A 14,827-nucleotide genomic window follows, 5' to 3' on the forward strand; every position below is an offset into this window, starting at 1 on the left:
ACCTAATAAGGAACTCCAACTCAAATCCAAAACCTTCAATGCACAATAGGATTCTCAAACACTAAAGACTTCGAAAACAATGGCAATAGATTATAGTAGAAACACTTACCTCATTTGCACTATTGGGACATCATACCTCAGCAGCAACAGCAATGGACACAGAGGAAGTGGACACGGAGGATGGAAGCATGACTTCCCAAAATGAAGGCAACATAAAGGATAAAAACCATGAAAATTTGCAAAATGGAAGATGGAAGTGAGTATTGAGAGGGAGGATGAAAGCGGGGTTCAAAATGGAGAATGGATGGATTTAAAAAAGGGACAAAACAAGGGCTAGCTCTAAGAATATAATGGAGCGCACGAGTTTAGGCGGTGGTGAAAAACGAAGAGACAAGGTTAAAATAAAACAAGCAACTTTACTCTTTTACTCTATTTATTCATTTAACTTAATTTTTTTAATAAAACGAAAGCGACGGTTTGTGCGTCACTTATTACCTATCAAAAGTTTTTAAAATTTATTATTGATTAATGTATTTTTTAAAAAAGAGGGAAATTAAAAATAAAGGGAAATTTATTCGTATTGTTTACATTATGTTTTTAAAATGGAGATGTCTATCACACACGACCTGAATAATTTTAAATTTACTATTTTGTAGGTTAGTTACAACCACACACAAAATTAATTTTAATGCAAAATTAATGTTTATTAAATTCAAGTTTCAGTTTATGCATTACAGGACACCTATTAATAATTTTTAAAATTATTATTTAATATCGTTGGTTACACAAACCAAAATATTTAATTTTTATAAAAAATAAGTTATTAAAACGTCGATTTAATATCGTTGGTTACACAAACCAAAATATTTAATTTTTATAAAAAATAAGTTATTAAAACGTCGATTAAATTTTACTGTTTGAGCCCACTCTAATTTTTTTGCATGAGCCCTACATGGGTAACAATAGACTTAATAAAAAATTTTAAGTCATTTTTATTTATGTGTCAGTTAAATCCATGTTATTGTCATATTATTTAGTCATTCTCTACTATTTTATTTTTATTATTTTTATTAAATGATGATGTAAGTTATATTTTATTTTAAAAATTATTAACTAGACATTAGAGTGAGCTTAACCCACTTTAAAATATATGACTATCTTATCTTTATATAAGGATGGACTAGACCGTCTCCAATAGCGTCCCATTTTTGGCCTTCACTTTTTTATGGAATCTAATTTGTCGCATTCTTAATCCACGATTATTTTTTATGTTTGTTATTAAAATAGATCCATTATCAAATACTTTTGAAAATAAAATAGATACGAGTATTTTTTAAACCCTCATACTAACAGGGCAAGCATAATATGACAGTATCCATACTCGTGGATATCCGTATCCGCTATACTCTAATTTAAATTTCAAAAAATGCTTAAAACATTAACACATTGATTCTGAATGGGTTATTTTTTACCAACTAGTTTTACAAAATCTTCATTTCTTTGTAAACTGTCATTCAATCATGTTTAAATGGGTTATATGGATTTTCTTTGAAATTTATGAATGTTATATATTGTATTTTATTTCAATTTATAGTTAAAATATTTTATTAAATATTTTAATTTGTTTTTTTAAATACCCGTGGGTACTCGTAGATATCCATGTATATTAATGAAATATGTGGTTACCGGCATAACGGATACCCGCATCGATATGAGGACCGGCACGGGATAAATATTTATCCAAGGGGTTGGGTACATGAGAATTATTACTCGTACCCTACCCGGCCCATTGACGAATGAGTGAATCGATTAAAGTTTCACGAAACTCTTGTTTTGTTGAAGGACATGCTTTCTGATGGAAATACACTACCTAGTCATTATGAGGCTAAGAAAATTCTTTGTCCAATGGAAATGGAATATAAAAGATACATGCATATTCAACGATTGCATATTATACAAGAAAAAGTTTAAAGGGTTGAAAAAATGTCTCAAGTATAGGTTATGAAGTTACAAGTAGAAAAACAATAGTGAAGAGAATAGTCAAGAGATAGAAAAGGATGGACCCCTGTTAAAGTTGTTTGGTACCTTCCGATCATACCCAGACTTAAGTGTTTGTTTGTGAACCCAAAAGAAGCTAAAAACCTTTGATGACATGCATAGAGATGATGTGATGGACTACTTCGTAATCCGACTAATTTTATGCAATGGAAAAGCATTAATCATGAATCCTTTTGGTAGTTTAAATACCAACGACAGTTGTTGGCCTATTATATTATTTATTTACAACTTATCTCTTGGATTGTGCATGAAGAGTGGAGTTGTCAAAGTAGGTCACCAACCCACCCACAAATAAAGGGTCACACAATTCTTTTGAATTTGGATTGGGTTGGACTATTTTTTTTCTTTAGCCAACATATTGGGTTGGCAAATGCAAACCTAAAATTTTTGTAATTTTGGTTTGTATTTAAGGTTGAACATTATTTTTGATTGTATTTGGATTGTATTGAATATTTAGATTTTAATCACAATTATAATTTAGTTTTTTGGGACTAAGAAAAAAATTATTATTATTTTAATTAAGTGAGCTACTGAGCCAACTCATTTAACCCACCAACCTGTGGTGGGCCGGGTTGGGTAGCCCATTTTTACAACTCTAATGAAGAGAAAGTACATGATGTTGTCTGTGATGATCTCTGGTCTAAGACAAAAGGTAGACAATATATCTTTGGCATCTCATCAATTAGGTATATAATTTTGTATTGTATGCATCCTCCTAATTGATGAAGTATTATTTATCTTTCAAAAGTTTTTTTATGTTTTTCTCATGGAGAACTTTTAAATACATTTTATATATACTTAATTGTTGATTCATGTTTTTTGTATTAACTATGAAATGCTTTAAATTAGTAAGGTGAATCCTACTACATTGAAACGTTACAAGAATTATGAGCAGTTGCCATAGTCCTTTAGTAGCCAATTCATCCTTTACAACTGATAACGCTGTTGTTGACGCGATCAAATTAATACTACTAAACTATAGCAATGTCAGTATTGCTAAGATAGTAGTCAACAAAATAGAAAGGATAAAGTAACCCAAAGTCGTCTCCCAACGAACACAGAATTGATTTTTAACAAGTTAGTTCTTATAAAATCTATACAAAACGGTTAGTCAAATAAAATAATAAAAATATGGGAGGATTAAGATAAAAAGATAAAATAAGATAGAAACAATAGTAAAGAAAATAGATTGATTCCATTGCTTTTTCAAAATAGATTCATCATCGGTTATCTAAAGATTATTGCTCAATTAATTATTGTCGCAGATTTACAAATTAATCAATGTAAAGTCTCAATTAATTTGTTGGCGTTCTCACTTTTAACCAAAGTACAGTCTCAATTAAAAGTGAGAACTTTTAGATTATCCACAGTAAACTCAATCAAAGTACAGTCTCAATCAAATTTTACTATGCCTAATCATATCTATTCTTTAATCTCCTCACCAAATAAAAAGCTTAATTAATCAAAGTAAAGTCCTGATTAATTTTTGTTAGAGTAAATACCTTTAACCAAAGTAAAGTCTCAATTATTGATAAAAACTCATTTAATCACATGAAAGTTTCTAAACAAAATCAAAGTAAAGTCTCAATTAGATTTAAAAACCCTTGAACTCATATGATCAACATGCATATAGATTTAAAATCATTACTTTCTACGTGATTCAAAGATAAAAAACATAGATGAATTAAAACCTCAACAATAATAGAAAGAACAAAGAAATTAATTGATCTAACCTTAGAATCCAATTAAGAATTTACAATGGAATCAACCCAAGAAATTTAGAACTCCATGAATGCAAAATAAAAATAGAAGAACGGAGAGAGAGAGAAATTTAGAACTCCAAAATCCCGAGCTTGTTTTTTCTTCTGCTTTCCCTTGGTCTCTTTATATAGGACTTGGACTGGGCTTTTCGGTTGTTAAAACCTCTCAAATATATTTTAAAATAAAGATAAATATTATTTATCTTTATAGTGATTTTAAAAATATTTGGAGAAATAATTAGTTTTAAAAATATTTAACAAACATAGTTGGTTAATAATTTATGATGTAATTAAATAAATAAATTATTTATAGATATCTAATAAATTATCACCAAATAATATTTGTATTAATTTTCTAAATAACCCATTTTCAATCCTATAGTCCAATTTTGCAGAGACATCCAAAAATATCAATATTTGCAATTAAACCGCTCTCCTTTGACCAGTCTTTGACCAGAGTTGAGTGCTGCTTTAACCAATTGACCTGTTGACCTGTTTGATTGTGCAATAGCAGATTGACACGTGGTAGAGTGCACTTTGTCTCTCCAGACTAGGGTTTCCGCCATGGAGGAATGAGTGAGGCTGCGCATTTGGCCTCTTTGACGGCTGCTGCCATGGTGGACTCTGACGCATTGTTGTTTCGAATGCGATGGCTATGGTGGTGTGCGACGCTGCTCCGACGAAGGTGTGCTCATGGTGTTGTGGTGCAGATTTGTTTCTGGCTCAAGCGTGGAGGCTCACAATGGTCGCGCTTCGTGTAGGTTGAGGTTTCCGCTACTGTTTCACGTTTTCCAGCAAGCACACTGATGGAGGATGGATGTTTCAATGGCTGGTGCGGTGGCTGACTGTGAGGTTTTGCTGCAGATCTATGTGAATCTGGTTCGTCCCACCCGTGGATTGACTTCGTGTTGCAGTTTCCATGGCTGTTGCTCTCACATTTCCGCTGCAGGTGCATCGCATTGGTTGTGCGGTGGCGGCGCAGATGGAAAAATGGTGACGGTGAGGTGCATAGATGATGGAGGCTTGCGACAGTGGACGGGTCTCGCAGGTGTAGGCACGGTGCTGGTCCAGGTGCCTGGAGCTCGCTACATTTGCGCGATGGTGCAGAAGGTTGAAGATGGTGGAGTTGCGGTGCCGGCGATTGACGGCGAGAGTGGCGGCTGCCGCAGCTGACCTGATGAAGGCTGCTAGGGTTTCCAAGAGAAGAAGCTAGGGTTGAAGATGATGACGTGGCACGCCCTTATTGTTCACATGCATGTGTAAGGATTAATGCCACGTGGAATGTTTTAATTAGACAGATTTAAAAGTTGGGGATTGCCACATGGAATGATCTGAGTGAGTTGGGTTTAAGTGGTAGGAAGGGTGTAAATATACATATTAGGAGGTGCATAATAGGTTTTTAGTGAGACCCATTTAGAAAGAAGGGAGTGTATAAGTAAAAACTGGGGTGCAGAAGTGATTTTTCCAGAACGTGCTAAATTCAGCCTTATTTAAAGTTGTTCTATAACTTCAATCAATTTGTTTTCCCACCTTGAATGAGCTTAATCTTAACTTCAGCTGCATCAACAAACGTTAAAATATCCAAAAATAATTTATGCAGCTAAAAATCACTTTTTAAGACATTTTTATCACATAAGCTCAAATAGCCTAATTATCAGAACTGTCAATTAAATCACTCTTTAAGCATACAAATTCAATTAAATACCCAGAATTAAACAATGAATAAGGGCAAAAATACGCACTCATCAACAACCATATTACAAGGAGCTTTGTGATTCATATTGTGGACAATCTTCACTATGACCAGTCATTGCACCAATCATTGCAAGCTTGTAACTCATACTTTAAGCAGCCACCTGTGCAAACCAATTTTGAACCATCTCTAATGCACTTGATGAAGCAATTCCAAAAAGAAAAATAGTACCATTGGAGATTAAAAATCAGATTGATGAAATTGTTACCACATTGAATAACATGTAACAAAAAAAAAATAGTACCATTATTACATTTTGATTTATCACAAATTTCAAAAACTTATACAGGTTGTACTTGTGATTCTAGCATGTGTGATATATGTGTTGATATAAATTATGTTATATTTCCAATTCTTATTTCACTTGCATATCCAAACTTTTGTTCATATGACACGATTCTTGATGACATTCATAAAGCACGTGAAGTTCCTGTTCATATTGATATTCCTATAATTTATGCTTATGTAGATTGCTTTGTTTCTTAACTACATATTGAACTTTTATTCTTCCCAGTCTTCTTTTAGGGATGAAATCTTTATGACCCCGTGTTTAAAGATTAACGACACATTGTTGACAAAAAGAAGAAGATGAACATCTTCCTCCAATAAGGAGTTTTGATGATGATGATGATGACTTATGAAGAAGTATGGAAGACTTGATGATGATGCATGGAAAAATGTTGAAGACTTAAAAGAATGCTTCGATTCAAGAGATACATTGAAGACTTATGGGTTTAGTTATTTAGGTTTTGTAATATGTGTATGTTATTTGAAATAGTTAAATTAGTATGTCAAGAGTCAAAAGGCAAAACCCATGTAGTAGAGCACTAAGAGAATGTTATATATTTGCAAAACTCACTGGAATAATCGATTATTCTTAGTGATAATCGATTATCTCAATTAAAACTGATTTTTGAGAAAAGCCTCTGGAATAATCGATTATCACTGTTGATAATCGATTATCACCTGCTGATAATAGATTATCAGCAGGTGATAATCGATTATCACAGCAAGAAAAATATTTTCATAAAAGTTTCTGTGATAATCTATTTCATAAAAATATTTATGGCAGTTGCGACTTAACTTTTCATATTCTTAACCTAATTTCTAAATAGGCTTCTATAAATAGAGTGGTAGGCTTTAATTATAAGATACAGAAGTTAAAGAAGTCTGAGTACTTGAGAACTCTCTGTGGAAAGGCTTTGAAAAACCTAGTGTGCGTAGAGCGATAACTTTCATCAAGTGGGATCTTGAGTGATTGAGTGCTGCTGTTGTTGCTAGGAGAAGCCGATCATCCTTTGTGGGATTCAAAGGAGGTGTTCATTCCTTGTGTGATTCAAGGAAGGTGTTTTCATCCCTTGTGGATTTCAAGGGAGGTGTCTTCATCTCTTGTGTGATTCAAGAGAGGTGTTTTCTAAACCCTAATCTTTCTTATCATTGATTGTAAGTTTGGTTTATTTTAGTGATTTAGTTAATCTCGTTTTTGAAAGATTAACAACTAGACGTAGGGTCTTTTGATCCGAACCAGTATAAATACTCTGTGCAATTTTCTCTTCTCTACTCTCTTTATTTTATTGTGTTTATTAAAATAAAGGAGATAATTTTAATTGATCTTTGATTTTAAAAGGGAAAATTTTAAAGGCACAATTTTTATTAAGAACCCAATTCACCCTCCTCTTGGTTTTTGTCCACACGCCCAAACATTCCGCTGCGCGATACCAACACACATATTTATACACACATTTATAGATTTATTGTACAGTGACTACACTTTCTAAGTGTTTATTTTCAATTATTATCTCATTTCCTTTCAATAGTAATAAATTGGTTTCAATGTACATATTTTCTTTAATTTTTTATTTTTAACTCATTTAACATTTGCTCACCATAATTGTTTTATAGATATTATTTTTTGTTTATTCTAGTTGAATTGGATTTTTGTTGAAGTAGACGAGCTCCTCAAGCTAAAAGAGTTTTCATGATAACAAAATGATTATACTACCAAACGAGGAAGTCTCTAGTTAAATGAGAAACAACGTTATACAAGTAAAGTGGAATCTCTAATTGAAATATATACCTGAAGTGCATGATTACCGTGTTTTGCATATGAAAATATATATTCTAGACAAGTGTTCTCATATGTTTAATCTTTGATATTTAAGTTTCATAAGTGTTTATATAAGATGGATGTTTGGCACATGAAATAAACAATTTAGAATGAGTTGTGTCATTTGGTTAAGATTTTTCTTTTCTTTAATATTTGATTGATCATTTGAATTAATATTTTTATCTAGTCATTTGAAATTGAGAATTAATTAAATGAGCCACAAGGTTAAATAATTATCTTGTGACAATTGCATTCCAAAAGAATAAAGTTTTTGAATTAAATGATAAAGTCATATGGATATTTGGAAATAATGAATCTAACTAAAGACCAAATTATTGATTGATTATAATTATAAAATATTATTGCTTCAATGAAACAATTGCAAAAATCATATTAAATTGAGTTTTTGATGAGTGCACATTGATGCCTTCATTTAGCCTTTAGTCTTGGACTCTTAATTTTTTTTTGTGCTTTAAAAGACTATCTTAATTAAGATTTATTATAATTGGGTTTACTGAGCTTGAGATATAAAAATATGTTAAAAATAGCTTTTTAATTTCACAAATGTTCTTTGGATATTTTAAGGTGTGTCAATGTAGTTGTAGTTAAGTTGAGGTCATTGAGGGGTGAAAATAAATTTATCAAAGATTCATCAAACCTTAAAGATAAATACAAGAATAGCAAATAATTAAAACCACAAGAATCCAAGCCAAGCATTACATGAAGAATGCAAGAAGGCATGAAAAAAATGAAGAAATTTGGCTAAACCAGGAAAAGGGTACGGGCAACAAAAAATTGGACCTTGTGATTTTTTCTAATTTTTCTACAAAAAGGGGTTTGATAATATGTAAATCTTTATGATAAAAGATAATTTAGGACAAATATATCTTTAGAAATTTCATTTGATATTTTTAAATAATTATCTTAATTTTTATCAGTAAATAAAAAAGATAATATTTGCTAAATCTTTTTGAATATGGCAAGATCTTCTTAAATCTTTTGAGATCTCCACTACAACAAAATATATCTTAAAGATATTGGATTATTTAGAAGATAATTGGAGGAGATTACATTATCATAAAGAAGAGTACAACAAGAGAAAAGCTCAAAACAAAGCTCATTCCAATTTCTATAAGAAAACAAGACTTAGGGAAATATTTTAGAGAAGCTTAAGGAACCCTTTTAGGGGACTTAATTTTGTCATCTCCACCATTGTTTTCTATTTTTATTCTATTTCTACATTCCATGGAGTGTTAAGCTTTTGGGGCTGATTATGTTGAAATTTCATTATGGATTTTGAAGTTAGAATGAAATAATTTCTTTGTTCTTTTATTACTTTTGTGGTTTATATGTTATATATGTCTTATGTCTTCTAATCAAGTAAAAAGTAATACTTTTTACATCGTTACTAACCATCATGTTGTTTAATCTATTTTCATATTGAACATATTAGTTTAATGATTTTTAAATTTAATTGAGACTACTTTGATTTTATTTGGAAACTTCCATGTGGTTAAATGAGTTTTTAGCAATAATTGAGACTTTACTTTGATTAAAGATAATAGATTTTTACATGTTAAGGAGACAAAGGAATAAACATGATTAGAAATAGAAGAATTTGATTGAGATTGTACTTTGGTAAAATTTGCTATGAACAATTTAAAAAGGTCTCACTTTTAATTGAGATTGTACTTTGGTTAATAGTGAGAATGCCAACAAATTAATTGAGACTTTATTTTTTTAATTTAAAAATCTGAGACACTATTTAATTGAAAAATAATCTTTAGGTAACCAATGATGAATCCTATTATGAAAAAGTAGTAGAATCAACCCATTTTCTTTATTATTGTTTTAATATCTCTTTATCGCTTTCCAATTTTATTTCTTTCTTTATTGTATTATTTTATTATTTAATCTTTTTATTTTATCTTTAACTTCTTGTTTTATTTTTATTTTATTTGAAATAACCCTTTTAGTGTATAGATTTCATAAGAACTAACTTGTTAGAAATCAATTTTTTATTCGTTGAAATAACACTTTCTATGTTGTTGGCTATTATCTTAGCAATATTGAAATTGTTGTAGTTTAGTAGTATTAATTTGATATTGTCAACAATGGCGTTATCAAATTTGGCATCGTTGTTGGGGAACAAAATTAGAAGTTTTATTATTTTGGTTCTTATTTTATTTTTCTTATTTTTTTATTTTTGTTTATCACTAACATTTTATTTTTCTCTATTTTTGCTAACATTTATTTTATTTTCTTTAGGTATTTTAATTTGGTAAAATTATTTCTTTATAATTTTTATATAGTTTGTTTAAAAAAAGTGCAAAATAATTTTTCATATGAAAATAATCACTATTGTAAAATAGGCTTTTTATACCGGTTAAAAAAGGTTTTATGCCGGTTATAGCATCGGTATAGATGCAGGTTGTATAGAAGGTTTGATCTTTCTACATCGGTTCCATGACAGGTATAAAAAAATTATTTTTTATACCATTTCTAAAATCAGTATAGAAAGTCCTCTTGGAAATGGAAAGTTATGTAAAAAAAATGACTTACTATACCGGTTATAGTTCCAACCGATATAAAAAATTACACATTTTACACAAGGTATGACCTCAACCAGTATAAAAAGTGATTTATTATTTTTTTATGAAACATTCGTTTATGCTTCTTACCACATACCAAACCTGTATATAATTACCCCAAACATCCAGAAAACAAATCTCATTCAATCTAATATTTACATGAAATAGAATCTAATGTTTATATGAAATATAATACTACTCCAAAGCGAATTACTATATAAGTCATAAAACACCTAACATCATCTTATATAGTGTATATAATTACCCAAAACATCCAGAAAACAAATCTCATTCAATCTATTATTTACATAAAATAGAATATAAGTTTATATGAAATATAATACTACTCCAAAACGAATTACTATATAAGTCATAAAGCACCTAACATCATCTTATATAAACACTTAAAAGAAACGAAGGCCACTGCTCACGAACTTCCTTCAAGACTCCTTGATCCATTGGAGATTTGTCATTGAAAATCTACACAATGAATAGTTGAGTCAACAATCTTTTAGTGATAAATACTTAAGATGTGATTTATAAATTGTACATATTACCATATCCCGTGAGTCAACAATGTTTGCGGATATGATTCTATGCATGTGCCTCATGGTATAATATGCACACTCATAGCTTCCCGGTTGACGTGAGCACTACAAGTTAAATAAATTTGATAATTGTATTTCAACAGTTTGAAGATTAACTACTTATAGTTGGCGCAATGAATTGCAACTTCTTTCTAGAAGTGATTTGTTGTCCCTGCAACCTAGAATGAGCCTCAACAGCTCTGTAAAATTTAATGTATATTGAAATTGTGCCTAATATGGAACTTAGTAAAATTAAATTATATAACACAAAAAATAAGTTAATAAAAGAAAACTTACGCTTGTAAAGTACTTTTAATTTTCAAAGTGTTAGGCTTCTTATGTAATGAACACAAAAGAACCACAACAAACTTCTGAGGAAGAATTACCAGCAACTGCCAGTTACCCCTACAGATTCAAATATCATTATATACAATTAAGTTTTACATAAATATAATTTAATATCACTTTTTTTTTCCCAACATCAAATGCCTCTAATAGGTACTTCTGAACCTCTTCACTTTTATTCCCAACGCCTTGAATGGCAATAGGATCAATAAATCCATATATGTGATCATTCTTCTTCTCAGTGCATCTACGATGTAAATACCTTAAACATTGAAAATAAATAATATAAGAATAACATATTGAATATATTCAAACTTCATAAAAGTAATAAAAGTTTACTTACAACAACCAAAGTTGCATTACTGATATACATAACAAATCAGTGCTAGAGAGAACTTCAAAAATATCCTTTTGACATATAAAAAAAAGGGATGTTGAAGGTCCTATTTGTGGCTTGGGGAGGCATTTCTAATTGTATAGGTTACAAGGCAATAGTCGCTGCCATTGCACCAAGACGTTCTAGAATTGTCTGTTGTGGTAATGATTCATTCACATCTTCCTTTTCTTGTACTCTAATCTGCTATACATATTTAAAGTAATAAATAACATTAGTATACACCGATGTAAATAAATGCATAATTAAAACAAGTAAGGACAATTACCTCCTTTACAATTACTTTTACTAATCTAACTGGCCAAAGGATAAAATTTCCAGGGGCCTGCCCCACTGTCTTAACCTCTTGAGTGGGCACTGGGACTCGAGCAGTAGCATCTCGAACATCTACAACCACTACTCTCATCATATCATCTGCAATGGTTGCATGGTGTATGGTTGACCCCAATGCATACATTTTACCTAAGGTAACCAAATAATATTTGTAAAATAAATAAGACAATATAATTAGGCTAAAACAAATACATGCAAAATAATATAATTAGACAATTACCTAAAGCCACCAAGGACTGTAGGAGATCATCAATGAACAGCTCGTAATCTGCATCAACAGTGAGAGAAGCCTCTTCAAGAGGAACATCACAACTCCCCTTTGTGCTTACACAAATAAGAGAATGTTGTTGGGGAGGATTACAAGGTTGGGTTGTGGGAGAGGCTAACTCTGCTCTCATGTCTGCTAACAATTGTGCCTTCATATCAAAGTACTCTTTCTTCATCTCCTTCTTAATCTCCTCCCTAATTTCCTCCCTCATTTGTTCTCTCATTTCTTCTTTGATGGACATGATGACTTCCTAATTGATATTTACTTTATTATGATTAGCTGATGGAGGACCAAAGAATTGACGGATGCCTATAAATTTTCCAACACCACGAACACGTCCAGGATGCTCTAGACGACCAATGGCAACTGCCAATATGTCCTCACGCCCTTGTGGAGTGAATGATCCTTGTGTGCTTTGCTCGACCAGCTCATCCTACAACACAAAAACTTTAAGTTAAGATTAAAAAAATATATTAATACACATCTAAAAATAAATTAGTTTGAGTTACTTACAATACGCCTAGCTACGCTTTTTGTTTCTGCAGATGTGTAACCCCCTGTTGGTTTTTGACGAGCTCTTTTCCATTTATCATGGCGAGGAGGATGAGTAACAGTAGTCCCACTGGAATTAGAGGCAGATGCCTCTTTCATCATCTTCTGCTCCAATTTATCATAACCCCCATGAGACAATCTATGGGGGTGGACATTCTTTTTTGCTATCTCTTGTGCAGCTTTCCTCTTAGCCTATGAGCACCAAAGTATAAAGAATGATTTATGTTAGCAATATGTTCAATTAAATAGTTAAACCTACATATAATATGAATTTACCTGAAAGACAGGATTTAATTGCCTTTCCTTAAAAGCCTGCCATGCGTCTTCATCAAGGAATGGATACTTCTCACAACGTTTCTATCACTTAAGGGACCATAGATATAACGACTTGTAAGGTCCGTCTTAAAACCCTTCCATCGTTCCCCAGCAAATGAAATCCATTTCGTCCTCAACAGATTACTGTTTGGGACATCATATGTGACCTGTATAATAAGAATGGATTACATATGTTAAATATCAGTTATATATGTACGTAATAAATTATATAAGTTAAGATTTCATACTTGGACACTTAGCCAAATCTGATTCTTTACTGTCTCTGGAACATGGTCCCAATCATCTATAAGAATGGATGACTTGCTCCTACCAAGTAAGGCCATATAGCTGGTGAATTTTGTGCTATTTTCTCCTAAAGCTTTACCAGTTTGCATATCAAACTGGATAGGCAATCTCTGATCTGCACTACGATTGACTGTTAACTCTCCCAACCTGGTTCCACGCCTACCATTTTTTTTGGTACATGTATGAATCTTGTCCCCACCTTGTGGTGGAAGGTCACCAAATGGTGTATCACCGGACATTTCCCTATTCAAATAAATAATTGTTAGTGAGAATTAATAAATAATTTCTATGTACCTATTCAATGAAGGTGATTTAATGATACAATTTGACGTATATGAGAAATTTATAACAGTAAATGATCCACCAGCACATTATATAATTCAAAAAACTATTATTTCATCTTTTCATAAACGCACATGCATGCCTAAGACTATCAAAGGCTTGCATAATGAACAAGTCAGTACATACACAGACACTTCATGTCAAACAGATTTCACACATTTATTGAGCTTAGTTCTAATTATCTAGAAGCTAAAGGCTTAAAGTTTCCTTTAGATAAACCTAAACAGAAGATTTGGCTCTTAGGTTTACGGGAGCAGTACAGGTGAAGAAAATATGGCATGTCTTTTGGCAATATTAAGGTTATTTTGTGTTTAGAATGAAGGAATGAAAGAAAAATTTTAATTTTTCTTAAAATCAAGTTTTTTCACTATTTCTTTCTTTTCAGCCAATCATACCATTATTTTGGAAAAAGAAAAATGAAAATATATAAGAAATTATCAATTTTCATCATTATCTAGAACTGTGTATACTAATAACATTATAGTAAATAAAAAACAACTTTAATCATTTCAATATTGTATTTCTTTTACGCTTGCATCATCTGTTGAAAAAAAGTTTCCTTTACTTCTTTCTTTCTCTTTCTATAGTTCACATCATTAACATTTTATTAAACATGGTTATAATTAATAGAGATGGTATTTTGTCAACAGTTATATATACAATTCTTGATGTGGCTACTTTACTAAAAAATATATATAATAAAAGGTGTATTTATAGTTAAATAATGTAAAAAAAGCATTAAAATAATAGTAAATTAAGAGTTATGTGAGTATAAAGAAAGGAAGAGTTGCTAAGTATCTAGTCCTAGATAATTAAAAGGTGTAAAGAGGAATTTTTTATGCAATTTTTCCATGAGTGCATGGGAAACAAGATTGAGAAAAACCATGAACAAAACATTGGTGCAAACAAAACAACATTCATGTATGCACGAACCTTAACTAGCAGGAGCACACGATGATTTTTAGAGACAAATCAAGAAACTCTAAAGATTGCTATCTTTGGCTACACAAGGTAATAACATAGTGCATCCTTTTCTGGTTTCACCAAAGATAGAGAAGAACACAACAGGGGAACATAATAGTCTCTTCCTACATCAAGTCATGAACCCTATATTCT

Source organism: Vigna unguiculata, chromosome 10, assembly GCF_004118075.2.
Source record: "Vigna unguiculata cultivar IT97K-499-35 chromosome 10, ASM411807v1, whole genome shotgun sequence".
Taxonomy (NCBI): domain Eukaryota; kingdom Viridiplantae; phylum Streptophyta; class Magnoliopsida; order Fabales; family Fabaceae; genus Vigna; species Vigna unguiculata.